The sequence below is a fragment of the Nicotiana tabacum genome, chromosome 20 (genome assembly GCF_000715075.1).
Source record: "Nicotiana tabacum cultivar K326 chromosome 20, ASM71507v2, whole genome shotgun sequence".
Lineage (NCBI taxonomy): Eukaryota > Viridiplantae > Streptophyta > Magnoliopsida > Solanales > Solanaceae > Nicotiana > Nicotiana tabacum.
In genome coordinates, this window is record NC_134099.1 from 42,565,191 (window position 1) to 42,586,578 (window position 21,388).

A 21,388-nucleotide genomic window follows, 5' to 3' on the forward strand; every position below is an offset into this window, starting at 1 on the left:
TAATGTTTTTATTTATTTATTATTTTAAATGTACCCTGTTCAAGCATATTACATAAACGCTATTAAATACACTTAATTAAAAGTGACTAATATTAATATAATTAACATTCGACAAGGTCCATGATATATAATATAATGCATGTAATTGTATCGTTAAGTAAAAAACATCCACAAGCACCAACAATAAAGTCTAAACAAAATAGGCTAACTATGCGAGGCTGGAGAGTCATGATCATCGTCAGAACCCAATGCATGAACCTCATCAATGTTAGCAGCAGCAGAAGAGGTAGGAACTGTAGGTGCTACATCCGTAGAAGAGTTAATAATTAGTATACTTGAGCAAATCCAAAAGCATAGGGACAAAAGTTAGAGCTTAATACACACAGAGCATAGAAGTTCATGGCATTGTTGCAATAATTTGAAGTTCATTGTCATTTGACATACATCCGTGATATTGTAGTGAGATTTCTCAGCTAGTAGCCTAGTAAGATAATTCAATTGTCTAACACACATTCATTTGAGGCAACGAAGAGCATCACTTGCGTTTGCTAAGATCTTAACTCAAAGAAACTTCCAAAATATTTATGACTTAACAAATTAACTACCAAAAGTAAATCAAATTTATATCCATTATAATATTTCTTGATAGGATTTCACCTGAAATACAACGAAGCAAGGAACAATTTGGTATTCTCTAGTTTTGTTACAATGCAAGTTTGTAGCTACTTGTATGGAGTTCTAGAGGTATCTAACTGGATTACAAAGATTCTTTTAGTATCGGTTATGTAGAACCCAAAATCTTACGCCAAATTATAACAAGACAAACATAAAAAGAGCCTAACAATATTGGTTCCTACAAATCATATTAAGTAGTAGCTAAACAGATCACATAATTCTCACAAAGCCTAAATCTATCATTTCAAAACCTCAGAATAACTTACTAATAAAGTACCCACAGAAACCAAAAATTAACTATAGAATTAAAAATCATAATGATGACCTTTTCTGGACAATTATGATGAAACTTCATGTTGCGAACAAATGAATTGGACACATAGATCAATACACAACAACTACAACATGGTCATACAACAAAAGGGACTCCACAAAATCGTGCAACTGAATGATGCATATATATAAGGTAGCATGCATCTAAATCCCTAAATACATGTTTCTACAGTAGACAAATGGAAGCACTCAAATACACATGAACCCAACAAAGTTCTATCACATATTTTAGGATAATTAAAAATATCTCCATATTTCAAATCAAAACTGAAGGCTACAAAAGAATAGTCTAAAGACCAAGAACTTAGCATACTCAAATTAAAGAGGAAAAGTGGGACCTTTAGAGCATGAAATGCTGAAATAGAGGAGAGCATCGAAAAATTGAACAGATGAGGGATCTTAATTACACGATTTTACAGAGTTCGCAACTGCGAATTTGACTATGATATTGAAAAATAAAATAAAGAAAAGGAAGCAACTTAAGTAGAACAGAGAAACTAAAAACTAAACAAGTTCTCACCTTCAAAATCTTGTTAGTTTAAGGAAGCACCTAGAAAGAATATTTTAATTTGTTTCTTGAACTTCCATGTAAATTAAAGACTCTCCAAACCTCATTAGTGACATAGCTAGCTAATTTTGTAAAGTGATAACATTAGATTAAAGAAAAGAGGAAATATCACGGCTATCAGTGACGAGTAGCAGACCTGGAAAAAACATGAAAAGAAACATCCAAAGACGATGAAAACTGTGTTAAAGATGGAGAAATGTCCGGTACTCAACAAAAGAAGTTTTTCCCCTGCACTTGCCATCTCCAGATTTAAGAATATTCTGTAGCAGATAGGAAACGAAAGTTACAAGCTAAAAAAATTGAAACCTAAAAAATTATAAAGCAGAATTTAGCAAGAAACAAGAGGACAATGTTCCAAACTAGAGATTGGAAATACACATGAAAATCAGTAACACATGCTTTATGTCCACCGATAAGTGTATTATAAAAAATTCATGGTAACCAGATTGATACTAAATTATCCACAGCCACCTAGATCTAAGACCGACTAATGCTGAGCACCGGTAACTGTAAAAAGATAATGAAAAATGATTCAAATTTTTACTCAATTGAAGATTGCAGTCAAAGATACTACATATGAAAGCAGAAATGCTGCCTTACAGAAAGAGTCAAGAGAGCTACCGAAACAGAATCAAATGTATGCAATTTCTCTTTTCAAAAAAGGGTTATATCCTGATTTATAAAAAAGGGTCAATGTGTTTCAAGAATTCTTTAAGTGAAGGTTGCATGAGCTCTGATAATGGGTAATTTAATTCACCACATTGTAGGGCTTTCAATTTAAACTACCATCCTTAATACAATTATTTTTCCGTGGAGCAATGCCAATTTCTTCCTTCCAAGAAACATGAACTATATTACTTTGCAGCAGAAGGGATACAACACTTTTAAATTGTGAACATGAAGCTCTTCATTTTCGTGTTTTAACCTGCATAATGATACAAATATACCTCTAGCGAGATTTTATAAAGATGGAATATCACAATGTAACATACATAACGATACCAAAAGAAAATCCCAAACCTTTGAGGGTGTTGGATGCAGGAAGAAGGAAGAATCTTCCGCCATGGCCAGCCAAGCTTGAAGCAATGACGGGACCTGCAGAGTAGTGGAAGGGTCAGTGAGAAGATTGCAGAAGTGGGAGTCCTACAACCTTGGGAGTAAAGCTTACCAGAAATACTCATTAAAATTATCATAGTTTCTCCAAGCAGAATGAGGTGCTCGCCCGTTCTCATTGTTTCCAGCCTCTTGTAAGCTAACAAATCAACAAGCATAAAAAAATACACGAAAATTTTGTTTTATCATTATTTCTGCCCTTCTCCACCCTCCAATGCCCACAATTTCGAAAGACTAAGATTGTGAATTATTGAAAGTTAATATTAGCTGGTAGAGGCGGAGCCAGAATTTGAGCATGGTGGGGCACCACTGTATGCTAATCACTAGTGGGTGTTATGGAAAGGAAAAATGTTTGATTAAGCATGGTTCGCACTTTAAAATTTATAATTTATTTTTAATAATCAAAAGGGCATTCAAACTTCAAAGAAATCAAGATTAAGGGTATGTTAATAGTAAAAAAAACTAAAAAAGAGTCTTAAACTCGTAGTTTTCATTGCTAAGTCGGAGTCAAAGTGATTAATGAGAAAGTTGTGGCATAAGGATTTTTATTTTTCTATTTGTGGAGTGATAAATTTTAATTTGAAGCTTTTAATTTTAAGGCATGAATTTGAAAAAAATAATAATTAACTATTATGTATTAGAAGTTAGAACTAAACTATAATTGAATTCAAAAGAAAAAGAATAAAGAATAAATTAAAACAATTTGTTATTAAGTACATAAAGTTACGTTGTATTCATTCAATAACACTGAAGGAGGAACTCGAACCCGGATCATTCAGCAAACAAGGGACTTTAAGCCGCCCAACAAAACCACTTCTTTCGTCCGTCTTATTGTGTCTAGGGGCACAACTAAAATATTTAAGGGGTCCTATATATATATATATATATATATATATATATATATATATATATATATATATATATATAAGGTTTTTTATTTTTGTCCGAGACTAACGGGGTCCCGTGACCCCTCTACATGCAACGTAGGTCCGCCTCTGTTAGCTGGTTCTAGTTGTTAATGTCTAGGAGGGAGAAATTTTTAAATCTCTTAAGAATTCCACAGTATTTTAAAACTCATAAATATGACATGCCTGCACCAAATAAGCTAGAACCAAAAAGTATACAGTGTTTCAAGGTATGCCTTCAATAACAATATATTCCTAGAACCAAATAAGTTGTTGTCAAATTCAACAAAATTGCTAGAACCAAAAAGTATTTCAACACAATCATACAACTACAGCTCAATTCTAAAATAGCTGGGGTCCACTATATAATCCTCCAAATGAAAAGATTACAACAACAACAACAACAACAACAACAACAACGACCCAGTATAATCCCACAAGTGGGGTCTGGGGAGGGTAATATGTACGCAGACTTTACCCCTACCCCAAAGGGTAGAGAGGCTGTTTCCAGGAGACCCTCGGCTCAAAAAAGCAACAGGAGCCGATATATTAGTACCATAAAAATGCATAATAAAATAACAGCAGTATAAGAGATATGAAATACAAAATATAAAATACGAAATAGATGGTTGGTATAGTAAAACTAGCAGGTAACGCCCTGCATCAATAGACGACCAATAACATTCTTAGTCTAACTCCTAACTGGCTAGTCTCACTCTATAGTGCTGTAGAAATATTCACAACTTTCCCTAACCTACAACCTTAATGCTCGACCTCCATAATTCCCTGTCAAGGTCCATGTCCTCAGTAATCCTAAGTCGCGCCATGTCCTGTCTGATCACCTCTCCCCAATACTTATTAGGTCGCCCTCTACCTCTCCGCATGCCCACTACAGCCAGTCGCTCACACCTCCTCACCGGTGCATCAGTGCTCCTCTTCTGAATGTGCCCGAACCATCTGAGTCTTACTTCCCGCATCTTGTCCTCCATGGGCGCCACGCCCACCTTCTCTCGAATATCTTCATTCCTAATCTTATCCATCCTTGTATGCCCGTACATCCACCTCAACATCCTCATCTCTGCTACTTTCATCTTCTGGATGTGTGAGTTCTTTACCGGCCAACATTCAGTTCCATATAACATGGCAGGCCTAACCACTGCTCTATAAAACTTACCTTTTAGTAACGGTGGCACTTTCTTGTCACACAAGACTCCCGACGCTAACCTCCACTTCATCCACCCCACCCCTATATGGTGTGTGACATCCTCGTCAATCTCCCCGATCCCCTAAATAACCGATCCAAGGTACTTGAAACTACCCCTCTCTAAAATGAAAAGATTAACAAAGAGAATACTAGATCTAGAGGGTTAAAGCAGTATTCAAAGCAGCCATCAAATTCTGTACATGTGGTAGAACTAAAAAATGTATATAAAACCAAAAGACAGTGAAAAAAAGTAATCTTGAACTCACCAAAAGACTCATTTGAAGAAACCAGCCAAACTCATTTGATAGCGTGTTCAAAAAACCCAGGAATAGCTATGAACCAGCAAAATTAGAAAAACAAAATATGGATATCTATGTTCCCATTGAATATGAGCTTTAGATTCACGCCCAGTTTGTTGTATTCGAATAAAGAATCTCACATTATTGAAGATGAGAGAAAGTGGGAGAGTTTGATAGAGAGAGAGAATATGAGTCTGTAAGCAGATTTGTGCCCTAGATAAACTTTAACTTTAAAAAGACACAGCGACGAAAATAGCGACAGAATAATAATAACTTGGACAAAATTATTTTTACCAATCTAGCAACGGAATTTTCGTCGCAATTAAATTTGGAATGTTTTGATAAGTAAAATAAATGCAGCGACAAAGTTTTTGGTTGTTAAATTCGTCGCTATTTTTTAATAATTTTTGTCGCCCCACTTTCATCGCTATTTTTGTAGGTAAATAAAGGCGCCAATTTTAAGCGCCCATTTTTAGCGACGGATGTAAATTTTTGTCGCTAATCCATCGTTGTATTTGATACTAATTTTTTGTAGCTTATTTGGCGACAAACAATAAAATTCATTGCTAATCTGTCATCATTTAGCTACAGAATATGGCTTGTCGCTAAAATCCGTCGCTAAACGCTATTTCTTTTGTAGTGGTTGTTTTGACAACTTCAGGTATGTCTCTATACTCGTTTGAGAATGAATGTTTCTTTTAAGAGGGGAGGATGTAATGACCCAGTCGGCCGTTTTGAGTATTTTAGCCTCGTTCCCCTATTTATTGTCTCCTCTATGTTATATTGTGGTTATTTGGCTTACCGGGGTGGTTAGTTTGGTTTCGGGTGAGGTTCGAAGTGAATTGGGACACTTAGTCCCAAAGTTGGAAGCTTAAGTTGAAAGAGTTGACCGAAATTTGACTTTCATGTAGACGACTCCAGAATGGAGTTTTGATGGTCCGATAGCTTTGTATGGTGATTTTGGATTTAGGCGCATGTTAGAATATTGATTTGGAGGCCGCAGGTCGTTTTGGCTTGAATTGGCGAAAGTTGGAAAGTTGAAGGTTTGGAAGATTGAGAAGTTTGACTGAGAGTTGACTTTATTGATATCGGGTCACGAATTTGGTTCCACAAGTTGGAATAGGCCCGTTGTGACAATTATGACTTGTGTGCAAAATTTGAGGCGACTTGGAGTTGGTTTAGTATGTTTCGGAATTAGTTTTAGAAGTTCGAAGTTCATTAGGCTTGAATCGATATGCGATTCATGGTTTTTGTATTGTTTGATGTGATTTGAGGCTTCGAGCGAGTTCGTATCATGTTTTAGGACTTGTTGGTATATTTAGATGGGGTTCAGTGCGCCCCGGGTGTGTTTCGGATTGAGTTCGGACCATTTGTTCTTGTATTGAGAGTGTTGGTCTTCTGCTTTCTGGTTTCCTTCACTGTGATCAAGAGGAAAGGTCCGCGATCGCAAAAGGGACTTTGAGGACTGGCGAATTTTTGTGCATCGTGTTCGCTATTATTGGTTGCAATTGCGTAGCTTATGGGTCTCAGTTCTTCGTAGACACAAGATAGCCCACGCATTTGCATAGAGGAGAGGTCAGCTGGGGGCCTCGGGCATCAGGCCTACACAATCGCGTAGGTGAGATCGCGTTCACGTAGGGGCATTTCTCTTAACCATCGCGTTCGCGTCCCTTGCTCTGCATTCACGTTGGGTGTTTGAGGGCAATGCTCATTTTGTTCTTCGTGATCGCGAGGGACTTTCAGCGATCGCGGTTCACAATAACTGGGCAGCAAATATTTAATTTCCAAATCGAGGGTTTTGTTCTATTTTTCATCTTTTGAGCTTAAGACCTCCGTTTTGGGTGATTTTTGAAGCGGTCTTTAAGGAGTTGATTAGGGTAAGTGATTTTGATTCGGATATGATTATCATACATGAATCCATCATTGTTTTTACCTTTTAATTAGAGCTTGGGTTGGAAAAACTGGGGAAATTTGTGAAAACTTCATAGGCTATATTTTGAGAATTTTAAGGTCGATTTGAGGTCGGAATTAAATAGTTTAAATATGGTTGGATTCATTATTGAATGAGTGTTCGTATTTTGTAAGTTTGGTCGGGTTTCGAGACACGGTCCCGGGGTTGACTTTTTGAGTGGACTTTTAGATTTTCTTTAAAGACTGCACCTTTATTATCCGAAATAGTTTCCTATGTTTATATTTATTGTATAAATTTATTTTGACTAGATTCGAGCTGTTTGGAGTTGGATATTCACGGAAAAGGCTTACTAGTAGATTAAGTTATCTTGTTTGAGGTAAGTATCTTGTCTAACATTGTGTGAGGGAATTACCCCTTAGGATTGGAGTTGTTTTGTGTAAATTGTGGTACGTGAAAGTCATGTACGCAAGGTGATAAGCGGGTACACAGGCTATATATGGTAATTGACCGGTTTAGGCTATTTAGCTTCTTTTCATGCCTTTAATCGTATTGTCATAACATGTTATATCTTTCATCATTAATTGATCCTTACGTGCCTTGTTTGACATTGTTAAATACTTGTTCGATCTTTTACTTGTTAATTACCCTTACATGTTTAGTTGAAGTTATTGTTTCCTTAGTGCCTTGTTAATTAATTAACTGTTGAGCTACCTTACTCAAAGTTGCTATTTCTTGGAATATCTTCATGTTGAGCTTTGGTGTTGAAGTAGTAAAATCTATTATCACATTGAGGCAAAGTTGTTAATTGGTGAAATACTATTCTTGTTGATCTATTAAATTTTAGACTCTTGTACACATTGTGGTTGAGCTATGGGCTGTTTGTGGTGGAAACATCGATACTATTGATTCTTTTTGGAAGTTATGGTAGTTGAGATCTTGAGGTGCGAGTTGTGATATATTGTGATATTGATACGCATGATGTGGTATAAGAATAGGGGTTGATACGCATGCAATGAGATAAGATGAGCTTGATACACGTGTTGCTAGTAGGGGAACTAATTGAAGCCATACAGTGTGATAAGGTGTGCTAAAACGGGGGTAGCTATTTCAGAAAAAAATGATTTTCAAAACTATATGTAAGGCTCCCGCGGTGATATAAGGAAAGATTATGATTTTGATTGTGAAATGAGACTACGCGGCGGTACCTTGGTAGTGATTCTCGTTGTTTTCTCACTTATCTTACTTGTATTTTTTCATATTGTTTTCTTGATGTTCTTATTATGTGTTCCTTCCTAGTTACATTTATTGCTTTAGATCCAGTTGCAGTCTATTACACCCCATATTTTCGTACATGAAAACACGCCATAAATAAATTAATGAGAACCCGAAAGTGAGATATTACATCCTGCAGTACTACATTACGACGATGTTACACCCTGTAGTGTTGTACGTTGAATTTGTCATAAGGTAACTGACATCGGTCCAAGGAAAAGATTATTTGGAGATTATAAGGATTATGCTATTTCAAACAAGTAATAAGTAAATTCATAAAGGTGAACGGGGAAGCAAGTCAAAGAAAACGAATTTTCGTCCAAGTTTGGCATGTTGGGATAAAATACGGCTCAAGCTAAAATACTCGGTATTTATGGACTAATATCATACAAGGTACCACATGACCATAATAATAAGGTATATAAGGTATGTGAAAAGTGAGTAATATTTTAAGTAAGTGAGAATAATTCTCAATTTTACGGGGTTATAGGACATTACCTAATTAATTGGGGATATATTTGGATAAGATTGTACCGTGGCAGCCCACAATTCAAATCAATGACTTTTAAAAAGAATTGCAAGGTGTCATATTTTAAGATATATTTGTGACTAAGTCATCCCAAAAGTGGGGCCACAAATCTTTAAACTATGAGAGATTGTTACATATTGGTATTGTTCATACGAAAAAGTGTTTCCATATACCAAGTGAATGGGTTATATTTGTTCCTACTTTCACTCTATTTTTGTATTTGGATATACACAAATTACAAACTTACAAGATTATTTGAACCTCCATTTGCTGCATCATTCCATGCACACATCAAACGAGAGCTAGTCATTTAAGAGGAAATTATGGGCAACAACTAAAGCATGTCATTTTCAAAATAATACTTATGAACTCTTACAAGAGATCTAGGATTGCTAATGGATGGATTGCTACAATAGCGTAAAATCTGATTCTAAGAGAGCACGGTGCAATCTTTCTCAAGAATACCATACGAATTTTCCCCTACTTTGATCCGCCGTTACGCGTTTTGTCGTAATCAATGTATATTAGAGGGATTGTCAAGAGAATCGACTCAGGTATGTTACGGCTATCCCTTCTTTCTTTTGGCATGATCTATACGATATGAACGAAACGCGAAAATGACCAACTTCCATAAATGACTCTATTCATAGAAGTATTAGAAGTGCCAATGTTCTTGATTCTCCATGTGTCCTATTATTCTTTCATCTGTTCATGGGTCTCAAAAAATACGTAAGTTGATAAGGTTTATTTCATGATATTACTCAACAGCAAAATGGTCTTATGACATTCCGAAAGATTTTATTAACGTAATTTTCATGCATTGCATTCATGTACATTGATCCATGACCGGATGGTGTTATATACGCGTATATATGTATGTATATATATGTATATAGGATATGGGAAAGGTTATGACGTTATATACGCACCACCACCTGATCATCTAGTATATGTTGATGATTTTGCCCACAGTGGACAAGATGATATGATGGGATGTCCTCAGAGGCTGGTGATGTTATGAAACATGTACCTATGCACGCCATGACATTCATACGCATATGCATGATACTATAATTGTTTCATGATTTACAAAGTTATTCGGACTTACAGGTGGAGTCATTTATTCTATATTTCCTCCATGTCTGTTATGTACTTACTTATGTGCCTTACATACTCGGTACATTATTTGTACTGACATCCCTTTTGCCTGGGGATGCTGCGTTTCATGCCCGCAGGTCCCGATAGACAGGTCGAGAGCCCTCCAAGTAGGCTATCAACTCAGCAGAAGATGTTGGTGCGCTCCATTTGCTTCAGAGTTGCTTGTTTGGTTAGTATGATTTAGACGTGTATTATTTGGTATAGCGGGACTCTGTCCCAACATTTATGACATTTATATACTCTTAGAGGCTTGTAGACATTTGTCGTGTACATGAAAGATTGTACGGCCTTGTCAACCTATGATTTGAGTTTATAAAGGATAGTTTGGGCCTATTAGGCCCGTATGTCACATGTATATGATAATATAATAAGAAAGATACGTTACATTGGTACTCGGTTGAGTAGGATACCGGGCGCCCGTCGCAGCCCATCGGTTTGGGTCGTGACAAAAGTGGTATCAGAGCAGTTATGTCCTAGGGAGTCTACAAGCCGTGTCTAGTAGAGTCTTGTTTATGGGTGTGTCGTGCACCACACTTATAAGCAGGAGGCTACAGGGCATTTAAGACTATCACTCTTTCTTCTTACTCTAGCTCATGTGGTAGAGCTCACTTATAAGAATTCAAATTCCAAAATTCTATTTTATTTGAAATAAGACAATACCTACACCCGGAAAGAAGGTTCGAAAGAGAGATAGTTGTGGAAAAGCTGAGTAAGAGGAATTGGATTTTTGTATGATGCCTACGATAAGTAACTGTGAGGTGTTCAGCAGATCATGTGCGTACTGAAAGGTGTAAGCCTCTTGATAAGGAACCTTAAGGCAAGAATATTTATCCACCTTTATGGTGAAAGACAATGCTTTCAAGAAGTAAAAGAAGCAGGGTCAAGAAGGGTATGAGGCGCCCAATTAATGAAGATTATCAGTATTACAGTTCCGGCAGAAAAATATAAGTATTAAGAGTTACCTCAACAGTAACAGAGGTATGTACAATTGGACGTACCCATCTCAGTTATGCCCTATGAGGGCTAGCATGTGTAGTGTAAGAAAAGGACAGAACATCAGGATTTGGCTGGGGTTAGAGTAAACCAAAATGATGAATGAATTGTTTGTGTTAGTTGACATTTTTGAAGGATATTGCAAGTGTGCTAGTAGATCTCCTTGTGAGACACCCAGATGGTACACTCTAAAATAGTGCAACCAGATATGAGTACTACAAAGACATGCACTATAAGCCTTGAAGGGATACATATTACCTTAGTGTGGCTCGTGTCCCTAGTAAATAGAGAACGTTAAGCAACTTGATGAGCCACTAGATGGAACAAAGGGAAGCTAAAAGCAAAAGAATTTCTTGTTCGAGTTTTCAGAATAAAGTGATAGGCATAAATGTTAGCAGGAAATAAGAAAAGAGTTAATGAAGCATTCTGAGTAAGATGTGGTACATGGATGACAACGGTAGATCAAAAGATGATAATATTACAAAATCTATATTCAAGTAAAGGAAGAGACAAGAGGTGATAAGCCTTAAGACAACAAAAGAGTATATGCCATACAGTCATGTCCTTATTTTGAGAAATAAGATCGCAACTCTAGAGCGATTACCAAGAGGAAAAGTTAGACCCCGGAGTAATAGGAATCAGTATGGGCTGGTGAACAAGATAAACTAAACATAAATTAAGGACTGAATGATTTGATAATAGTCGGCATCATGAGAATTTTAGATTTTGTTCTAGCGATAGTAGAATGGACAACAGACAAAGATTCAGAAGAAATTCAAAAAATGGTCATTCAGGAAGACGCTTCCCTAAAGCAAGCAATGTGAGCAAAGTTTAAGCTTAAGGGACTATGTGTGCCAGTTACACTAAGTGCCACTTTCGCGAGTGAGAAATTTCATTTTCTTGGTACAAAAGGATTACCACAAGGCGAGTAAGGGTCATCGATGATGTGAGAAAACGCCAAGGCTAAAGAGGTAAAACATCTACAAGTAGATCATCATAATGCTAAATCTTAGTACTCCCCTAAAGGGAGGAATATGAAGTGATGTGACATAAAGTCAGAATTAAATGGTTCTAGTAATCATGGAATGGTAAATGAAGAATGCGGTAAACACAAAAAAGGAATGAGATTACACTTATTCAGCTCCTACGTATATGCTACAATTCCAGAACATTATGCAATTATGACGTCAATGAGAGGAAGTACAGGTCCCTGCCCGAGATGTTATTGATAGATAAGGAGTTAGTGTGAGACGTAAGTTAAGACAAAGAAAATAACCCAAGAAAGATTTTGTGGAATATTGACATGAGAATGGGCCAACGAGTAGTTAGTAGTTGATTCAGGAAGAGCCTAATTATGGCCAGTCAAGAGGAAACAGACATAACAATAGGTTGTGCAAGATAAAAATAGTAAAACCCAATATAGTGAATTCAGCCCCGCAGTTATGACATTGTAATAGTTGAGATATATTCATATAAGAGTTGGAGAAGTGAAAAGGTACTGTATGAGTGTTAAGGAAATAAAAAAGAGTTCCACTAGGAAGATGGTCAAAATATCAGTCCAGAATCAACCCCACAAGCACAAGGGCATGGAGATAAGTAACTACAGACAAGTATAGGCAAGGAAGGACATTAGATGGTCCGTCAAGTGTACAATGTAATAAGCTCATAGCTTTACAAGAGTCAGAGAGTCCTCCCTAAGTACTACAATGAAAGACAAGTTAAGGACAATAAGGAAGAAGGCTGCAACCTGAACTCAGCGACTTAAAGAGGAAATGGTCTTGTAACAACAGTTTCACAACAACATTGTACGTTCTCCATAAGAAAGAGGAACCTACCGCGGCGAAGTGAAAAAGGTACTGTATGAGTGTTACGGAAATAAAAAAGAGTTCCACTAGGAAGACGGTCAAAATATCAGTCCAGAATCAACCCCACAAGCACAAGGGCATGGAGATAAGTAACTACAGATAAGTATAGGCAACGAAAGACATTAGATGGTCCGTCGAGTGTACAATATAATAAGCTCACAGATTTACAAGAGTCAGAGAGTCCTCCCTAAGTACTATAATGAAAGACAAGTTAAGGACAATAAGGAAAAAGGCTGCAACCTGAACTCAGCAACCTAAAGAGGAAATGGTCTTGTAACAACAGTTTCACAACGACATTGTACGTTCTCCATAAGAAAGAGGAACCTACCGTGGCTAATGAATGGGAAGTAAAATCAAAAGCAATATTCGAAGATCATATGAGTTGTACGAAAATTCCGGTATGCGTGAGAGCTAAGATAAGCTAAGTATGCATGCAACAAGGGGGAAGAAATAATAGGAAAGGTAATGGCTTACGTTTAAAGAAAACTAAGAAGGAATGAAAGAATCATTCGATCAATGATCCAAAGTTTGGTTACTTTATGAATGCACTTGAGAGTTCAGGGTATTATCCATGCAGCATGTATGTTGACAATCATATAGCCGTAGAAGATTTCGGTATAGTTTAAAAGAAAGAATTGAGCCCAGGTCATAGATAAAGGAATGAATTATTAAAAGATTGTATCATGGATATTCCATAACGTCCATGGAGGGCTAAAGTAATGACTAATACCACGAACCTCATATCGGTAGGTGGCTTAAGCCTACATAAAGGCTGATAAGAAAGAGGAAACTAAAGATATACATCAACGAAGTAAATCAGGAATCTGATTATTGGACCCTGAAAATTATAGAAATCGTGATTGAAAACATTGCAGAATCACCCTTACTATCAAAGGTACGAGAGAGATAATGCAGTAGCTATATTCTATAACGGCACTACGATAAAGCCACTTAGAGGTGTCTCAACCTCATAAGAGGTTAGTATGAAGCTCTCATGAGATTTTGTAAAAAGGTGCATGTATTATAATAGAAGTTCAAGACGTGGATGTGCATTATATCTATGTGGAGGGAAGGTCATGAAAGAGATATAAGATGTGATGTGAGGCTTTAAGGAAAGTAAGGTAAATGTGAATAATGAACGAGATACTCAGAAGCAAAAGGTTGAGAATATTCCATACTTGGGATAGAAGGCTAGAAGCGCGGGGAATATCCAGGAATGATAGCAACAACGTCAATAGCATATCTTCTAACCTATGGTCTAGGTATCGAAAAGCTTGATTGTGAGAGTAAAGAATAGTTAGAGACAATGTGATGTCTTACTTGATGTTCCAGAACAACATAAGGAAATCTATGGTGCAAGCAAGTTGAAGGAAAGATGTGAATAATATAAATAGATATGTATGGGTCCCATGCTAAAATATAGTAAAGCGACAAAGTTTTATGACAGGAGTAAGAACGAGAAAGGGCGAGTAAGATGGTGACGAGAACGGATAAGTCATCGGGATTAAGAGCCATGAAAACAAGAAAGCTATTGCTTTCTCTAAGTTATAGAAAGTTCAGTATAACCTGAATGAACTCAAAGGAGTCTAAGACTAATAACATTCAGAAGAGATGGAATGCTGCCCTGTTAATAAAATGAGGGTGTAGTTATTATAGACAAAAAAAATGATGTTTAGGCCTTAGATTGAGTAATGATCTGACGAATAAAAGAAAGGGATCTCATGAATTGGACAGGATTAAAATACCCACGCACGATGAATCACATTGGGATGCCATGAGATATGGTTATGAAAGCAGGGTATCTCCTCTGGTGGATCATTCTAACCATTTCAGATGTTCCCCGATAAAATGTGATTCCTAGTAGCAATATTACAGAAAAGGTTGAGTTATTAGGGGTAGATTATGGATCGAAATTGAGGTGAATCGACAATGGATGGTTAAAAGTTATAAAGTATGAGAGGAGATTATGCCGTCATTATTAAAGATGAACAGTAATATGGAGGCATTAGAGGATATAGATTTATATGTATGAGATAAGCAATGAAAGTAATCTGAGATTTGGTAGCAGACTTCAATAATGAGAAATCGAGGTAAAAATTATGGTATAGTATGACCTATGTAGGTGTAGTAAAGCCATACGAATGGATAACCAGGTCTATAAAATAAGATATAGCAATATTCGTAAGTTCGACAAATACCAAGCGAAGAACTTCAGGATTGGCTAAAATCTGGAGGAAAAAGGAGAGGAGAGTCGCATAGGCATACTTACAAGGTTCATATCGTATAAGCAACATAATGGAAGGCAGCAACAGTTACGAGAGTGGAAGGAATTCGATCACATGTCATGGCGTGGGAAAGAGGCCTAAAGGAGGGAATGTCCTGGCCTTTGGACTTATTCACAGAATAGTTGCCTAGGTGACAAAAGGACTACTAAAGTATTCGCAAGAGCTTTGGGATATGATAACAATAAGCGCATCATTCAACATTCAAGGATGAATGTTCCAAAAGGGGAATGATGTTACACCCCATATTTTTGTACATGAAAACACACCATAAATAAACTAATGAGAACCCGAAAGTGAGATGTCACATCCCACAGTACTACATTACAACGATGTTGCACCCTATAGTGTTGTACGTTGAATTTGTCATAAGGTAACTGACATTAGTCCATGGAAAAGATTATTTGGAGATTATAAAGATTATGCCATTTCAAATAAGTAATAAGTAAATTCGTAAAGGTGAAAGGGAAGCAAGTCAAAGAAAACGAATTTTCGTCCAAGTTTGGCATATTGGGATAAAATCTAGCTCAAGCTAAAATACTCGGTATTTATGGACTAGTACCATACAAGGTACCACATGATCATAATAGTAAGGTGTATAAGGTATGTGAAAAGTGAGTAATATTTTAAGTAAGTCAAAATAATTCTCAATTTTACGGGGTAACAAGACATTACCTATTTATTGGGGATATATTTGGATAATATTGTAATGTGGCAGCCCACAATTCAAATCAATGACTCTTAAAAAGAATTGCAAGGTGTCATATTTTAAGATATATTTGTGACTAAGTCATCCCAAAAGTGGGGGCCGCAAATCTTAAAAGATGAGAGATTGTTACATATTGGTATGGTTCATACGAAAAAGTGTTTTCATATACCAAGTGAGTGGGTGATATTTGTTCCTACTTTCATTCCATTTTTGTATTTGGATATACTCAAATTACAAACTTACAAGATTATTTAAACCTCCATTTGCTGCATCATTCCATGCACACATCAAACAAGAGCTAGTCATTTAAGAGGAAATTATGGGCAGCAACTAAAGCATGTAATTCAAAATAATACTTATGAACTCTTACAAGAGATCTAGGCTTGCTAACGGATGGATTGCTACAATAGCGTAAATCCGATTCTAAGAGATCACGGTGCAATCTTTCTCAAGAATACCATACGAATTTTCCCCTACTTCGATCCGCCGTTATGCGTTTTGTCGCAATCAACATATATTAGAAGGATTGTCAAGAGAATAGGCTCAGGTATGTTAAGGCTATCCTTTCTTTCTTTTGGCACGATCTATACGATATGAACGAAACGAGAAAATGACCAACTTTCATAAATGACTCTATTCATGAAGTGTTAGAAGTGCCTATGTACTTGATTCTCCATGTGTCCTATTATTCTTTCATCTGTTCATGGGTCTCAGAAAATACGTAAATTGATAAGGTTTATTTCATGGATATTACTCAACGACAAAATGGTCTTATGACATTCCGAAAGATTTTATTAACGTAATTTTCATGCATTGCATTCATGTACGTTGACCCATGACCAGATGGCATTATATATGTGTATATATGTATGTATATATATGCATATAGAATATGGGAAAGGTTATGGCGTTATATACGCACCACCACCTGATCAACTGGTATACGTTGATGATTTTTCCCACAGTGGCCGAGATGATATGATGGGATGCCCTCAGAGGCTTGATGATGTTATGAACGCATACACCTATGCACGACATGACATTCATATGCATATGCATGATACTATAATTGTTTCATGATTTACAAAGTTATTCAGACTTACAGGTGGAGTCATTTACTCTATATTTCCTCCACGTCTGTTATGTACTTATTTATGTGCCTTACATACTCAATACGTTATTCGTGCTAACGTCCCTTTTTGCCTGGGGATGCTGCGTTTCATGCCCGCAGGTCCAGATAGATAGGTCGAGAGACCCCCAAGTAGGCTATCAGCTCAGCGGAGGATGTTGGTGCTCTCCATTCGCTTCAGAGTTGCATGTTTGATTGGTATGATTTAGACATGTATTGTTTGGTATAGCGGGACTCTATCCTGACATTTATGACATTTATGTACTCTTAAAGGCTTGTAGACATATGTGGTGTAGATGAAAGATTTTACGGCCTTGTCGGCCTATGTTTTGAGTTTATAAAGGATCATTTTGGCCTATTAGGCCCGTATGTCACGTGTATATAATGATGTAATAAGAAAGATACATTATGTTGGTACTTGGTTGAGTAGATTACGGGGCGCCTGTCGCGGCCCATCGGTTTGGATCGTGACACAGTTAATCTTGTTGTATTTCCTTATTGCCTCATTTTCCTTGTTTACATTCTTAGACTATATTATACTTGTTCAATTTCTTTTTCTTATCCTAGTAGGTGTTTTGACCTGACCTCATCACTGCTTACCGATGTTAGGCTTGATACTTGCTGGGTATATTGTGGTGTACTCATACTACGCTTCCGCACATCTTTTTGTGAATATTCAAGTGCCTCATACCAAGCTAGGCACCAGTGAGTAGAACTTCCAGATTGGAGACTTCAAGGTATATCTGCCGGCGTTCGGATGTCTCGAAGTCACCTTCTGTCCTTGATTTTTGTTGCATACTCTTATTATTGATATTGATGTATTAGGGATGTATAGTTTCTATTATTATTTTTGTTATTTTTTCATGTATGTTAGGCTTACTAGTCTTAGAGACTAGGTGCCATCACGACACCTTAAGGTGGGATATTGGGGTTGTGACAAGTTGCAATTAGAGCATAAGTTTGTACAACTAAACTTAACTTAATTAAAACGAATTCAGACCAATAAAAGTTAAACACATAATTAAACAATTAAGAATAGTAAGAGAAAGATATACCTGTTCTAATTGAATCAAGATGACAAAAATGAACTCCGACGTGAAAAGATTATTGCTACACGAGTACTGGCCGTGATTTCTTCATTTCGGACAGTGCTACATATAACAATAACTTTAGCACGCCAATTAAAAATGAAAGGTGAAAGTTTTGGGGGGAATTGGCCACCAGAATTGAAGTGAACTAATGACCCCAAATGAACGGTCTCTCAAAGACATATCATTTGTTGTAAGAGTTAGATAAAGATGACACTGGGTTGATGGTAATTAGGAAAATGGGCCAAAATATATTCCTAGATCTTCTAATCGGCGAGGTTGAGAGGGGTTTTAGGGAGTATGATGCTGGATTAGGGTTGAGGAGGTGGTGAGGAGTATTTGGTGAAAATTTGGGGTCATTTGGTGGTAGTCCCTGCCAGATGCCGATTTACGGGCGACGAAAGACGGCGGGGTAGAGAGGAAGATTTGAGAGCATTTTATAAATTAGGGAATCTAGGGTTCTTAGATGTAGGGGGTTGTTTGGATTATGAGACAAACATGGGGATTTGGTCATTTTATTGAGTGAAGAAAAGGAGACGACGCCCTTTTGGGGATGAACGACATCGTTTCGGAGCTGGAGCCAGGCTGGTCAGGCAGCACAGGGATTTGGATAGGGGCTTGGGTTCAAAAGGATCTAGGCAAATACATTGGCCCAATCTTGGGTCTGAACACAATAAAGGTCCTCTTTTCTTTTCTTTCTTTAATTTTAAACTCTAGCCATGTTAGTTAAAATCCTAAATTAAATCCAGATTTTCTACAACTAGCCTATTTTTCTAACCTAGTATTAAACTAATTAAAGTATATCAACCAACTTAATTATTTAATTAAACCTCAAAACTAATAAACACATTTTTTGGTGATTTTTATGTTTCAACCAGTGCATTAAAATATGATTAAATCCTAAGATGCAACTAAGATCGTAAAATAAGCTAAGTGAACGAAAATATGTTTTTGATGATTTTTATTATTTAAAAAATTTCTAAATATACATGGAAAAATACAAATAAATGAAAAGCAAATCAGATAGAAAGAGTGAAAAATTCCAAAATTCTATAAAAGCAAATAAAACTGTTTTTGGACTATTTTTACGAGTAATTATCCATGGAGCAAAAATTACGTGCTCAATACTAGTTAATACGTCGCCCCAATGACTTGAGAGAGAACCCATTAATATAGTTAAAACTCCCCATTTATTGACTAATATGTGATAAGAGAATAGTTCGACCAATTTGAACAAAAAAGGTGAAGATGTCTTGGTATAGTAACAGATGGGTCCATCTCAAAATTTTTAAATTTCTCATATTTTCCCATTCATAAACTTTCACAACACAAAACCCAACCCGTCGTGATGGAGCCTATCATGCAACTAGGCCAGCCTCAACTCAACAATCAACATGATAACAATAATTTGAAAGTATTTACGGAAGCTTTTAATAGTTAAAGAACTATTTGAAACATAAGAAAATTCCAAGAATAATTGCAAACCAGCCCAAAACCGGAGTGTCACTAAGTGCATGAGCGTCTAAGGAAAATACATAGTCATATTAATATCTAAAGGAACAACTGAAATACAACTGGAAAGTAAGGTGGAGAGCTAAGGCCTGCGAACGTCGTGCAGATACCTCAATAATCTCCTAAGTCAGCAGCCTCGATCAACCATTTGGCATTGGATCCAAAGTGCCTGAATCTGCACACGAGGTGCAGGGGGTAATGTGAGTACACCAACTCAGTAAGTAACAAGTACAACCTTTGGACTGATAGGTAGTGATGAACTCAACCTCCTCAAGGATAGCAGAAATAATATACAGAAACGTAGGCATGCTTTCAGTTAAATAAACTGCTCGAACCGTAAAATAAAGCAAGTATAAACAAGGTAAAGAAGTGTAACTCTGCTACATCTACATGTTAATGCACATGCTATATGAAATGCACCATGCTAAGTGCCTCATTTGCCCACAATCTCAAATGCTCGTCCACTCAGTACTGTATATGGCTTGTACGGCCCAGGGAAGATCCATCTCGGAATATATACATCTTTGACAACAGTCACTCAATACTGAGGAAGGCCATTCCAGCCTGTGGAGAAGATCCATCTCCAGATAATAACAATAACAACCTCACAACCACTCGGTACTGTATATGGCAAGGCCCAGGGAAGATACATCCCGGAATATATATATATACACACATCACTGACAATAGTCATCCAGTACTGAGGAAGGCCATTCCAGCCTATGGAGAAGATCCATCTCCAGATAATAAGTGCTTCGGAAAAGATCCATGTCCAGGGAAGATCCATCCGTCAATAATATCATCTGCGCTTACTGGAGGTGTAAAGATCTCCGGAGGGGCTTCTCTTAGTCCAAGCGCTATAACAAGCCAATGAAGGCATGTTCAATATCTTGCTGCGGCGTGCAGCCCGATCCCATACTGTTACTCAATATCGGGCTCTCGGCCTCACTCAGTCATCACTCTCCAATCTCACACACGGGGGCTCAAAATGTCATGATACAAGCCCAATAATGATATGATGTGTAGAATAACAATAATCAAGACTGAGGCATGATATAATACGCATGAACATGACTGAGTACAGAATATCAATGAAGCTAATGATATGACAGCAAGAAACGACCTCTCGGGTCTCAACAGTATTGGCGTGAAGCCTTAACATGATAATTAGCATGATTTATAGCTTATTAACTTAATCACTTAATTACAACACAGATATCAGCAAGAAAGAGTCACTAAGCAGTGCCATGTAATTATCCATGCCGCGATTCTCACGGTGCATGCCCACACGCCCATCACTTGTCATTTGTGTCACCTCAATAGTAATCATACAATACATAGTTCGGGGTTTCGGCCCCTCAAAACCAAGTTTGAAAGCGTTACTTACCTCAAGCCAAGACAAACTCTAGCCCGCGATGCTCTTGCCCTTCAATTCGGCCTCCAAATGGTTCGACTCTAACCAAAATCAGTATATTATCATCAATATACGCTAAAGGTATGAAACCCATATGAAAATTATCAAATTAGTTCAAAAATCCCGAATTTGCGCAAACTCGACCCCGGGCCCACGTCTTGGAACCTAACAAAAGTCGCCAAACTAGAAACTCCTCTCACTCCCGAGTCTATACATACCAAAATCATCAAAATCGGACCTCAAATGGTCTCTCAAATCCCCAATCTAAACTCTCCTATTTCAAGCCCTAATCTCCCAACTTTCTTCCCTAATTTTCACTAATATCATGAGTAAACAATGAAAAACTGGTCAAACACAGATAATAAAGCCCAAGTAACTTACCCCATTGAAAATCCTTGATTCCTCTTGAAGATCACTACCCAAAGGTC

The 21,388-nt window shown here is 37.1% G+C and overlaps 1 long non-coding RNA gene across 2 annotated transcripts; it reads right to left on the minus strand.

Annotated features, from left to right (window-relative positions):
* Nucleotides 1-67: 67 nt before the first annotated feature.
* Nucleotides 68-18,521, minus strand: LOC107792784 (uncharacterized). 2 transcript variants are annotated; one of them, XR_001649609.2, is made up of 5 exons: nucleotides 18,002-18,521; nucleotides 2,745-2,828; nucleotides 2,597-2,671; nucleotides 1,713-1,836; nucleotides 68-302 (listed from the first exon to the last, which is right to left on the minus strand). It is a non-coding gene; the product is annotated as an uncharacterized LOC107792784 (long non-coding RNA). The 2 variants fall into 2 exon arrangements; XR_001649608.2 differs by lacking the exon at nucleotides 18,002-18,521 and having other exon boundaries at nucleotides 2,745-2,923.
* Between the last annotated feature and the right edge of the window lie 2,867 nt (nucleotides 18,522-21,388).